The 13,618-nt window shown below is 33.2% G+C and overlaps 1 protein-coding gene across 1 annotated transcript in view; it reads left to right on the forward strand.

The window, feature by feature from the left end:
* Positions 1-13,618, forward strand: part of LOC134844626 (uridine-cytidine kinase-like 1) — a 345,869-nt gene that overhangs the window by 95,796 nt on the left and 236,455 nt on the right. The gene's annotated exons all lie outside the window — the stretch shown is intronic.

Here is a 13,618-nt window from a genome sequence, read left to right on the forward strand (position 1 = left end):
ACGAAAAAAATCATGATGTAAAATTCTTTTAAGAAAAAAAACATAAAGTAGGGTTTTTTATAAGACAATGAATTACAATAGCATTCTTTTAATGACTAATAGTTTATTTTGTAATAAAAAATAAGGCAGTTTTTGCTTTTTTAGTGTTTCAATACTGTATAGTTTCTGTTGATCTCTAGCAAGATCTCATTAGTAAAATCTCGCATCGAAGACTGCTGCCACTTGTTCTGTGTTCTGCCCATAACGAGAGACGCATACAAAGTTTACTGGATGGCGTGGCCATCAAGATTCTGCCGGCCATCAATTAGACAATTATTCGTCTGCTGATCTGTTGTTGATAGTGGTCACATCTTCGAACTGTTCTTTTTTGCTGTGAGCATTCTTTAATGCTGCTTTCAGTGTTTGATTTACTCTTTGTAATTTTATTTGCCTTGAAATCACAATTTGTAATTTTACTTACCTTGGTTCGTAATTCCTTCTTCGTTTGTTTTTTAATTCGCTAAAAAATTTCCTCGGCCCAAATAATTTTGGCCTAATTTTTTATTACCCCTATAAACTAATTTTTGGTGATTTTAAGGGAAACACAATTATAAAATCCAATTAGCATTTTTTATGCTGGCTGAATAATTACCAATCGGTTTGTTGAAATTTCTTGTTTTTATTATGGAAAATTATTTCCAAATTTATTAGAAAAATTTAGGTTTTTCCCAGAAACTTCCACTAAATTTCAAAACAGGGGTATCAATTAAAAGACCGCCTTATCATATGTATACTTGTATACTCCCAAGAATCTCTTTTAACCTGATTCCTCTGCTTAAAGCCTCTGAAAAAGTTTGTGTTGAAATATTTGACCCATGTTTTTGATTTTTTTTTCGTTTTCTCAAAAAGTCTCACATCTGATTCTTTATTTTCGAAGAAAAAAAGACAAAAAACAGTTTTGAAAAGCTTCCTGCATGAGCGGCTAAATTTTTTGCTCATAAATTATGGCCCTAGGAAAATTCAAACTTTATTTTTGACCGTTTTCTATTTTTTTGATTTTCTCTAAAACTACCCTGCCAAATCTGATATTTTGAGTTCACTTCAATGAACAAGTTGTGGAAAACTCATTTGAATGTTTTCATTTTTTTTCTGACACCCAAATTTACGGCAATCAGAAAAGAAAAAAATTTTTGACCATTTTCATTAAAGTTTTTGATTTTTCTCAAGAAATACGCTCTTCAGTCTGAGATTTTGTGTTCAATCAAAGTTACATTTTGAATGAATCTTCTGCGCAAATCACTACCCCTATTTCTTCACACAAAAATTCTTAGTTCTCGGAAATGTTAAACTTGTGATTTGTGGACTTTTTTTGGACTTTTCTCGCTAACTATCTCGCCAAATCTGATATCATAGGTTTAATTGACACAATAGGTTGTTGAAAGCCACCTTTACGAATGGCTAAGCCCCGTGAGTTTCGAAACAAAAAGTTTGGCCTTCAAATAACTCAAAATTTGAAAGCTTTTGACTTTACGCAAAAACTACCGTGCCAATTCTCAGGTTGTGTCCTATCGAGAAACCCTGTTTTGGGAATCTCCTCTGCTTCAGCGGCTGGAACTTTTGATCAATTTTAGAAAATTTTTGATTTTTCTTAACCTTTCTTAGAAGATTTTTGGAATATACACAATCAAATCTGAGATGAAAAGTTTAATTGAAAGAACCGGTTAAGACAGTTGTTCAAGTCCATGTTTTTAATTCGTGTAGGATATTCCCGTGTCTTAGTGAAAATAAAAATCGGACAAAATTAACATACCTCCCCTAAAAGAGATCAAATTGTGATCCTCCACACCAGTATTCAATTTAAATTAAAATTGCTAAGCGTTGCATGTGAACTGCTCGACTCTAATTAACTGAAAAAGCTCAATTTAGGAGGGGGGAGGAGGATGTTAACTTATCCTAAAATTTTATAAGATTCTTGTAAGAATCTTATGAGCCAATACATTTACCTTGTAAGTTCGTATACCAAAAAAATCATGATGTTAAACTCTTTCAAGAAAATATATATAAAGTAAGGTTTTTTATTAGACAATGACTTACGATAGCATTCTTTTAATGACTAATAGTTTTTTAATTCTGTAATAAAAAATAAGGCAGTTTTTGCTTTTTTAGTGTTTCAGTACTGTATAGTTTCTGTTGATCTCTAGCAAGATCTCATTAGTAAAATCTCGCATCGAAGACTGCTGCCACTTGTTCTGTGTTCTGCCCATAACGAGAGACGCATACAAAGTTTACTGGATGGCGTGGCCATCAAGATTCTGCCGGCCATCAATTAGACAATTATTCGTCTGCTGATCTGTTGTTGATAGTGGTCACATCTTCGAACTGTTTTTTTTTGCTGTGAGCATTCTTTAATGCTGCTTTCAGTGTTTGATTTACTCTTTGTAATTTTATTTGCCTTGAAATCACAATTTGTAATTTTACTTACCTTGGTTCGTAATTCCTTCTTCGTTTGTTTTTTGCTTCGCAAAAAAATTTCCTCGGCCCAAATAATTTTGGCCTAAATTTTTATTGCCCTTAAAAACTAATTTTTGGTGATTTTAAGGGAAACACAATTATAAAAATCCACTTAGCATTTTTTAAGCTGGCTGAATAATTACCAATCGGTTTTGTTGAAATTTCTTGTTTTTATTATGGAAAATTATTTCCAAATTTATTAGAAAAATTTAGGTTTTTCCCAGAAACTTCCACTAAATTTCAAAACAGGGGTATCAATTAAAAGACCGCCTTATCATATGTATACTTGTATACTCCCAAGAATCTCTTTTAACCTGATTCCTCTGCTTAAAGCCTCTGAAAAAGTTTGTGTTGAAATATTTGACCCATGTTTTCGATTTTTTTTTCGTTTTCTCAAAAAGTAACCCTTTCACATCTGATTCTTTGGTTTCGAAGAAAAAAAGACAAAAAACAGTTTTAAAAAGCTTCCTGCATGAGCGGCTTAATTTTTTATAAATAAATTATGGCCCTAGGAAAATTCAAACTTTATTTTTGACCGTTTTCTATTTTTTTGATTTTCTCTAAAACTACCCTGCCAAATCTGATATTTTGAGTTCACTTCAATGAACAAGTTGTGGAAAACTCATTTGATTGTTTTCATTTTTTTCTGACACCCAAATTTACGGCAATCAGAAAAGAAAAAAATTTTTGACCATTTTCATTAAAGTTTTTGATTTTTCTCAAGAAATACCCTCTTCAGTCTGAGTTTTTGTGTTCAATCAAAGTTACATTTTGAATGAATCTTCTGCGCAAATCACTACCCCTATTTCTTCACACAAAAATTGTTAGTTCTCGGAATTGTTAAACTTGTGATTTGTGGACTTTTTTTGGACTTTTCTCGCTAACTATCTCGCCAAATCTGATATCATAGGTTTAATTGACACAATAGGTTGTTGAAAGCCACCTTTACGAATGGCTAAGCCCCGTGAGTTTCGAAACAAAAAGTTTGGCCTTCAAATAACTCAAAATTTGAAAGCTTTTGATTTTATGCAAAAACTACCGTGCCAATTCTCAGGTTGTGTCCTATCGAGAAACCCTGTTTTGGGAAGCTCCTCTGCTTCAGCGGCTAGACCTTTTGATCAATTTTAGAAAATTTTTGATTTTTCTTAACCGTTCTTAGAAGATTTTTGGAATATACACAATCAAATCTGAGATGAAAAGTTTAATTGAAAGAACCGGTTAAGACAGTTGTTCAAGTCCATGTTTTTAATTCGTGTAGAATATTCCTGTGTCTTAGTGAAAAAAAAATCGGATAAAATTAACATACTTCCCCTAAAAGAGATCAAATTGTGATCCTCCACAAGAGTATTCAATTTAAATTAAAATTGCTAAGCGTTGCATGTGAACTGCTCGACTCTAATTAACTGAAAAAGCTCAATTTAGGAGGGGGGAGGAGGATGTTAACTTATCCTAAAATTTTATAAGATTCTTGTAAGAATCTTATGAGCCAATACATTTACCTTGTAAGTTCGTATACCAAAAAAATCATGATGTTAAAATCTTTCAAGAAAAAATATATAAAGTAAGGTTTTTTATTAGACAATGACTTACGATAGCATTCTTTTAATGACTAATAGTTTATTCTGTAATAAAAAATAAGGCAGTTTTTGCTTTTTTAGTGTTTCAGTACAGTATAGTTTCTGTTGATCTCTAGCAAGATCTCATTAGTAAAATCTCGCACCGAAGACTGCTGCCACTTGTTCTGTGTTCTGCCTATAACGAGAGACGCATACAAAGTTTACTGGATGGCGTGGCCATCAAGATTCTGCTTGCCATCAATTAGACAATTATTTGTCTGCTGATCTGTTGTTGATAGTGGTCACATCTTCGAACTGTTTTATTTTGCTGCGAGCATTCTTTAATGCTGCTTTCAGTGTTTGATTTACTCCTTGTAATTTTATTTGCCTTGAAATCACAATTTGTAATTTTACTTACCTTGGTTCGTAATTCCTTCTTCGTTTGTTTTTTAATTCGCTAAAAAATTTCCTCGGCCTAAATCATTTTGGCCTAATTTTTTATTGCCCTTATAAACTAGTTTTTGGTGATTTTAAGGGAAACACAATTTTAAAACTCGTTGCATTTTTTAAGCTGGCTGAATAATTACCAATCGGTTTGTTGAAATTTCTTGTTTTTATTATGGAAAAATATTTTCCCTATTTATTAGAAAAATTTAGGTTTTTCCCAGAAACTTCCACTAAATTTCAAAACAGGGGTATCAATTAAAAGACCACCTTATCATATGTATACTTGTATACTCCCAAGAATCTCTTTTAACCTGATTCCTCTGCTTAAAGCCTCTGAAAAAGTTTGTGTTGAAATATTTGACCCATGTTTTCAATTTTTTTTTCGTTTTCTCAAAAAGTAACCCTCTCACATCTGATTCTTTGGTTTCGAAGAAAAAAAGACAAAAAACAATTTTGAAAAGCTTCCTGCATGAGCGGCTTAATTTTTTTTTAAATAAATTATGGCCCTAGGAAAATTCAAACTTTATTTTTGACCGTTTTCTGTTTTTTTGATTTTCTCTAAAACTACCCTGCCAAATATGATATTTTGAGTTCACTTCAATGAACAAGTTGTGGAAAACTCATTTGAATGTTTTCATTTTTTTCTGACACCCAAATTTACGGCAATCAGAAAAGAAAAAAATTTTTGACCATTTTCATTAAAGTTTTTGATTTTTCTCAAGAAATACCCTCTTCAGTCTGAGATTTTGTGTTCAATCAAAGTTACATTTTGAATGAATCTTCTGCGCAAATCACTACCCCGATTTCTTCACACAAAAATTGTTAGTTCTCGGAAATGTTAAACTTGTGATTTGTGGACTTTTTTTGGACTTTTCTCGCTAACTATCTCGCCAAATCTGATATCATAGGTTTAATTGACACAATAGGTTGTTGAAAGCCAACTTTACGAATGGCTAAGCCCCGTGAGTTTCGAAACAAAAAGTTTGGCCTTCAAATAATTCAAAGTTTTGAAAGCTTTTGAGTTTACGCAAAAACTACCCTGCCAATTCTCAGGTTGTGTTCTATCGAGAAACCCTGTTTTGGGAATCTCCTCTGCTTCAGCGGCTAGACCTTTTGATCAATTTTAGAAAATTTTTGATTTTTCTTAACCGTTCTTAGAAGATTTTTGGAATATACACAATCAATTCTGAGATGAAAAGTTTAATTGAAAGAACCGGTTAAGACAGTTGTTCAAGTCCATGTTTTTAATTCGTGTAGGATATTCCCGTGTCTTAGTGAAAATAAAAATCGGACAAAATTAACATACCTCCCCTAAAAGAGATCAAATTGTGATCCTCCACACCAGTATTCAATTTAAATTAAAATTGCTAAGCGTTGCATGTGAACTGCTTGACTCTAATTAATTGAAAAAGCTCAATTTAGGAGGGGGGAGGAGGATGTTAATTTATCCTAAAATTTTATAAGGTTCTTGCAAGAATCTTATGAGCCAATACATTTACCTTGTAAGTTCGTATACCAAAAAAATCATGATGTTAAACTATTTTAAGAAAAAATATATAAAATAAGGTTTTTTATTAGACAATGACTTACGATAGCATTCTTTTAATGACTAATAGTTTATTCTGTAATAAAAAATAAGGCAGTTTTTGCTTTTTTAGTGTTTCAGTACAGTATAGTTTCTGTTGATCTCTAGCAAGATCTCATTAGTAAAATCTCGCACCGAAGACTGCTGCCACTTGTTCTGTGTTCTGCCTATAACGAGAGACGCATACAAAGTTTACTGGATGGCGTGGCCATCAAGATTCTGCTTGCCATCAATTAGACAATTATTTGTCTGCTGATCTGTTGTTGATAGTGGTCACATCTTCGAACTGTTTTATTTTGCTGCGAGCATTCTTTAATGCTGCTTTCAGTGTTTGATTTACTCCGTGTAATTATATTTGCCTTGAAATCACAATTTGTAATTTTACTTACCTTGGTTCGTAATTCCTTCTTCGTTTGTTTTTTAATTTGCTAAAAAATTTCCTCGGCCTAAATCATTTTGGCCTAATTTTTTATTGCCCATATAAACTAGTTTTTGGTGATTTTAAGGGAAACACAATTTTAAAAATCGTAGCATTTTTTAAGCTGGCTGAATAATTACCAATCGGTTTGTTGAAATTTCTTGTTTTTATTATGGAAAAATATTTCCAAATTTATTAGAAAAGTTTAGGTTTTTCCCAGAAACTTCCACTAAATTTCAAAACAGGGGTATCAATTAAAAGACCGCCTTATCATATGTATACTTGTATACTCCCAAGAATCTCTTTTAACCTGATTCCTCTGCTTAAAGCCTCTGAAAAAGTTTGTGTTGAAATATTTGACCCATGTTTTCGATTTTTTTTTCGTTTTCTCAAAAAGTCTCACATCTGATTCTTTATTTTCGAAGAAAAAAAGACAAAAAACAGTTTTGAAAAGCTTCCTGCATGAGCGGCTAAATTTTTTGCTCATAAATTATGGCCCTAGGAAAATTCAAACTTTATTTTTGACCGTTTTCTATTTTTTTGATTTTCTCTAAAACTACCCTGCCAAATCTGATATTTTGAGTTCACTTCAATGAACAAGTTGTGGAAAACTCATTTGAATGTTTTCATTTTTTTTCTGACAGCCAAATTTACGGCAATCAGAAAAGAAAAAAATTTTTTGACCATTTTCATTAAAGTTTTTGATTTTTCTCAAGAAATACGCTCTTCAGTCTGAGATTTTGTGTTCAATCAAAGTTACATTTTGAATGAATCTTCTGCGCAAATCACTACCCCTATTTCTTCACACAAAAATTCTTAGTTCTCGGAAATGTTAAACTTGTGATTTGTGGACTTTTTTTGGACTTTTCTCGCTAACTATCTCGCCAAATCTGATATCATAGGTTTAATTGACACAATAGGTTGTTGAAAGCCACCTTTACGAATGGCTAAGCCCCGTGAGTTTCGAAACAAAAAGTTTGGCCTTCAAATAATTCAAAGTTTTGAAAGCTTTTGAGTTTACGCAAAAACTACCGTGCCAATTCTCAGGTTGTGTTCTATCGAGAAACCCTGTTCCCGGAATCTCCTCTGCTTCAGCGGCTAGACCTTTTGATCAATTTTAGAAAATTTTTGATTTTTCTTAACCGTTCTTAGAAGATTTTTGGAATATACACAATCAAATCTGAGATGAAAAGTTTAATTGAAAGAACCGGTTAAGACAGTTGTTCAAGTCCATGTTTTTAATTCGTGTAGAATATTCCTGTGTCTTAGTGAAAAAAAAAATCGGATAAAATTAACATACTTCCCCTAAAAGAGATCAAATTGTGATCCTCCACAAGAGTATTCAATTTAAATTAAAATTGCTAAGCGTTGCATGTGAACTGCTCGACTCTAATTAACTGAAAAAGCTCAATTTAGGAGGGGGGAGGAGGATGTTAACTTATCCTAAAATTTTATAAGATTCTTGTAAGAATCTTATGAGCCAATACATTTACCTTGTAAGTTCGTATACCAAAAAAATCATGATGTTAAAATCTTTCAAGAAAAAATATATAAAGTAAGGTTTTTTATTAGACAATGACTTACGATAGCATTCTTTTAATGACTAATAGTTTATTCTGTAATAAAAAATAAGGCAGTTTTTGCTTTTTTAGTGTTTCAGTACAGTATAGTTTCTGTTGATCTCTAGCAAGATCTCATTAGTAAAATCTCGCACCGAAGACTGCTGCCACTTGTTCTGTGTTCTGCCTATAACGAGAGACGCATACAAAGTTTACTGGATGGCGTGGCCATCAAGATTCTGCTTGCCATCAATTAGACAATTATTTGTCTGCTGATCTGTTGTTGATAGTGGTCACATCTTCGAACTGTTTTATTTTGCTGCGAGCATTCTTTAATGCTGCTTTCAGTGTTTGATTTACTCCTTGTAATTTTATTTGCCTTGAAATCACAATTTGTAATTTTACTTACCTTGGTTCGTAATTCCTTCTTCGTTTGTTTTTTAATTTGCTAAAAAATTTCCTCGGCCTAAATCATTTTGGCCTAATTTTTTATTGCCCTTATAAACTAATTTTTGGTGATTTTAAGGGAAACACAATTTTAAAACTCGTAGCAATTTTTAAGCTGGCTGAATAATTACCAATCGGTTTGTTGAAATTTCTTGTTTTTATTATGGAAAATTATTTCCAAATTTATTAGAAAAATTTATGTTTTTCCCAGAAACTTCCACTAAATTTCAAAACAGGGGTATCAATTAAAAGACCGCCTTATCATATGTATGCTTGTATACTCCCAAGAATCTCTTTTAACCTGATTCCTCTGCTTAAAGCCTCTGAAAAAGTCTGCGTGAAAATATTTGACCCACGTTTTCGAATTTTTTTTCGTTTTCTCGAAAAGTAACCCTTTCGCATCTGATTCTTTGGTTTCAAGGAAAAAGAAAAAAAAACAGTTTTGTAAAGCTTCCTGCATGAGCGGCTAATTTTTTTGCTCATAAATTATGGCCCTAGGAATATTCTAACTTTGATTTTTGACCGTTTTCTAACTTTTTGATTTTCTCTAAACTACCCTGCCAAATCTGATATTTTGAGTTCACTTCAATGAACGGGTTGTGGAAATTTCATTTGAATGTTTTCATTTTTTTCTGACACCCAAAGTTACGGTAATCAGAAAAGAAAATTTTTTTTGACGACCATTTGGATGAAAGTTTTTGATTTTTCTCAAGAAAGACCCTATTCAGTCTGAGATTTTGTGTTCAATCAAAGTTACATTTTGAATGAATCTTCTGCCCTATTTCTTCACACAAAAATTTAAAGTTATCGGAAATGTTTAACTTGTGATTTGTGGACTTTTTTTGGACTTTTCTTGCTAACTATCTCAACAAATCTGATATCATAGGTTTAATTGACACAATAGGTTGTTGAAAGCCACCTTTACGAATGGCTTAGCCCCGTGAGTTTCAAAAAAAAGTATGGCTTTCAAATAACTCAAAGTTTTGAAAGCTTTTGACTTTACGCAAAAACTACCGTGCCAATTCTCAGGTTGTGTTCTATCGAGAAACCCTGTTTTGGGAATCTCCTCTGCTTCAGCGGCTAGACCTTTTGATCAATTTTAGAAAATTTTTGATTTTTCTTAACCGTTCTTAGAAGATTTTTGGAATATACACAATCAAATCTGAGATGAAAAACTTAATTGAAAGAACCGGTTAAGACAGTTGTTCAAGCAGAAGCGATGGCTCCTTAATTTTTAAAAGAGAAATTTTACCTCGTTGGGAAAATAGACTATCTCAAAATTTTGTACTCGTCTCACTTATGTTATCAGAGAAAAACTAAGGTTTTGGACAAAGTCCAAGTTTTGAAATCACATTTTTTGAAAAAAGTATAGCAAACTCATTCATTATCAAGCACGTATCTCCAGCGTTAGCTGGGCCCTTAGCTGTTTTTTCTCGAGACATAAGAAAGTTTTGGCTCACCTAGTTTTTTTTATGTTTGTGTTGTTTGTATCGCGTCTAAAATATGCTACTGGTTTTGAGATTTTTTAATTTTTGATCGACTTAAAAGTATTATAAAATTTCGGTTAAAAGTTTTAAGATTTTCTTTTATTCCGGGTTGACAAAAAAGCGAGTAACACAATTTCACACGCATGAAACTAGCACCTTACATGTCGATAAAGTTGTCTAGTATTTCTGCGCTAATTTTTTCGTGGCGTAAAAATGTGTGACTGGCGTTTGTTCTATGTTATGAAATGGTGCATATTCTAGCACCATTTCATAGCATATTCTTCATACCACTTTGTAAATTGTAAGCGGATTCTGCAACAGGCCAAAAACCGAATTGTTGCAGAATCCGCATTTTCCTGTTTTTCTTTGTTTTTTTTTGCTGTTTTGGAATCCATGGACAAAAAGCTAAGCATTGTATTGATCAAAATTGCTCCAAAAACAGGCAATTTTGCAGGATCCGCACAAAATTATGTGGAATCCAGAAGAGTTTGTGTAAAGATTAGTAAAAATAAAGGAAAAAGGATATCATAGAAAAAAGGACCCGAGAGTTTTATTACTTCGGGTACGCAAATGAATACTTCGGAATCTTTCAAGGATAGCATGAAGATTATTTGGCCGAGCATTTTGAGGGCTGCGGATTGGTTGCTCAAACCCAATCAATAGGTTAAAAAAATTAGTTCAAACAGTCTAACATCTCTTATTTCGACTGGGAAAACGGAGCATCGATTTTATGTGTAGGCGTTTGCCATAACATGCACAGTTTTGAGGTACCAATTTTGAGATCAACAATCTTCTCGAACTGGATGAACATTGCGGAGAAGCAGCTTTTACACCTTGCTCAGATCATTCTATTTCCCGTCGAATTAAAATTAGTTACCTATGGTAAAACCATAAAGAGCAATAGCAAGATTTGTACGTATTCCTCATTCTTGGAAGCGGCAGGTTTTCTTCGGTCCACTGGCTTTATAAGGTGTTTGGAAGACAAAAGTCTGATACTGAAATCTCTACTTAACTCGAAGCTTGGCATAAAATACCTCGGCACTGATTCGAAAACCCATCTCAACTATTTTCATTAAGGATTGGACTACATGTGCTCTGTGATAAACTCAAAAAGCGCCAATTGCTGAAGTCTACTGAAATCTATTATTGCGCTAAATAGCAAAAACGTAAAGCAGTCGCGGTAATTTATTTTTTTGACCGATATAATTTACAGCTCATTAATTGTAAGCAACCAGTTTTTCACCACAGGCTTGGACTGTTTCGGTTTATATTACGTCCCCATTCGAGGAGCACTGAGAGAAGAAGGTTTTTTGCACTTGCCTCACCACCAGGGATGTACACCTCGATGTTGTGCCTTCATTGAACACCACCTCATGTGAGATGGGCATCGAACAAACTATAAAGCGCTGCGGTACACCCAGCACTTTTTGGTGGGATAACGGAACCACTTTTGTTGGTGTAGAAAAATAATTTTTTGACTGCATCAAGCACTAGAACCGCTTAGCTCCAATGTATTTTCGCAAAATTGTATTGCGTGCAAGTTAAGCCTACCGAGTGCACCTATATCTACAGCAACTAATAAATACTTGACTCCATTGTTTTGACTAGCGAACTTGTCTACAAAAGCCAAGTCCATACACCAGATTTCATTGATATATTTAGAAAACGCTTGAAGTCGTCGGAAAGACCTGATTGGTGGACCAATTTTTGTATACGATGTCTTGGTTTGTAAAAACTTTTCTACTTTCTTTTTTGATAAACCACTCGCTTTACTCAAGTTTTGAAAAGAACACATTGTCCTTAGCGATAAACGTGTGCTCCACGGTACGCTAGGCAGAAGACGAATAGAAGACGAAAGGTTAGGAAGTACACGCCTGAAATACGAAACCGATAAAGAAGCGATTTGGAAGCGCTAATCCCCATTTAGTTTTTGCCTGTGCAGTACGCCGCAAGCTTCTTTCCGCTTTCTCAGGTGAAAAACTTCATCATAAGAAAAAATAATTACGAACGCAGTAGTATGATTACGCTAACTGACTACGAGAATATGTTCCTTTAAGACTTGGAATGCCCAATCTGACGTTGTACTCAAAACGGGTGATCTTGTATGGGTGGTTGTATGCTTTTATCTTTACGCTCGCATCGTTGAGCTTAACTAAGAAGATACGGATGTGCACGTTCTGCCGTTACTTTCGCTCTGGTTCGTCAGTCTTTGGAGACGGAGGTTTATCACTATCAAATAGATCACTATCAAATAACGTGGAAGTTAGTAGTGCTGAAATTTGATTGAACTTGGAGCAACAATGTGAAATTTGGTCTCGGGCAAAAACTTTAAATTAAATTGGTCGAGGGGTTCGTCGTAAGCTTGAACCTCAGCGCTTTCTTGTTTGTACTTTAGTAAACTACTCCTATGAACTTAGATTGTTCTAGAAGACTGTAGAAGCAGAACAGTCTTGAAAGTTCTAGAACGTTTTGAATTTTATTGGGAACAAACTTTGACCAATTTTAACCGTTTCATGCATTAAAATGTTGCAAACTTGATCAAATCTCGCCGCCAAAAAAGTTGCCTCAAGGACAAACTTCTGTGTAATGAGAGCTAGTTTTGATCATAAGACATTGCCAAACAACTCTGTACTTTACCAAAAAATACAAAAGTTGATTAGATGGAAAAAAATTTTCATCAATCAAATTAGCGATAGAAGTTCAAAATTTTTTGAACCTAATTAAATTGCTCTTTCCGATTTCCCAATCCTCTGGTAATTTCACCATTTCGTACTGCCTTAAAACTTAATAAGGCAGTATGTATGAACAAAAAATTAATCCAATCTCTCCACTTTTTCAATCATCATTACTGGATCGGCGCACAGTTGTGTTTCTATATGCTCCTGGATTGCAGAGACAAGTCTTTAAACATGTTGAAAATTTGTCGGAACGATCAAAGAAAATGAAAGAACAAAAAAAGAACAAAGGGAGCGTCCTTGTTGCGGAACCCGCCTACAATTCACAAAATGCACAGTTTTGCTCGTAATCATGTTCTGATTATGATTCATAACAGCAAAGTTCATTGTAAAAGCTCTTCAGGAAGTTTTTGACAAAATTAATGGGGGAGAGCAAATGCGGAAAAAAGTAAGACTGCTCATATTCAGAAGTTTTTTTAATTTGAAACAATAATAATGGTGTTAAAATAATGATGTACATAAATAATGGGCTTTTCTTCGTTTGCCCCCACCTGGCATGTGAATCAGTTTTAGTGTGTAACAAGGAGTTTTACAAGGTACCCGAACTCAGTAAGAAGAGAAAATAATCGATTACATTACAATTATAATTGTACTTTTATCAAAATTATAAATAATTCAAAACGCCAAATTTAGATGTTTAAATAGTTTATAATCCATTATAATGATAACATTTTTTGTGACAATATAATAAATTGTAATCAATTTTAAATTTTTAAAATTTTTCCGAAATAATTTATAATTTTTTATGATCTGTTATAATCTATTATAAGAAATTTTAATTCTTTTTTTTTCTGTCAAAAATCTCTAAAAATGAGTTGATTTGTCATTTTTTGGTTCATCTGAACGCAAACTTTTACCAGGAATTAAAAATTCCATAGAGGTTCTTTCATATTA

This window comes from Symsagittifera roscoffensis, chromosome 4, assembly GCF_963678635.1.
Source record: "Symsagittifera roscoffensis chromosome 4, txSymRosc1.1, whole genome shotgun sequence".
NCBI classification, from domain to species: Eukaryota; Metazoa; Xenacoelomorpha; order Acoela; family Convolutidae; genus Symsagittifera; species Symsagittifera roscoffensis.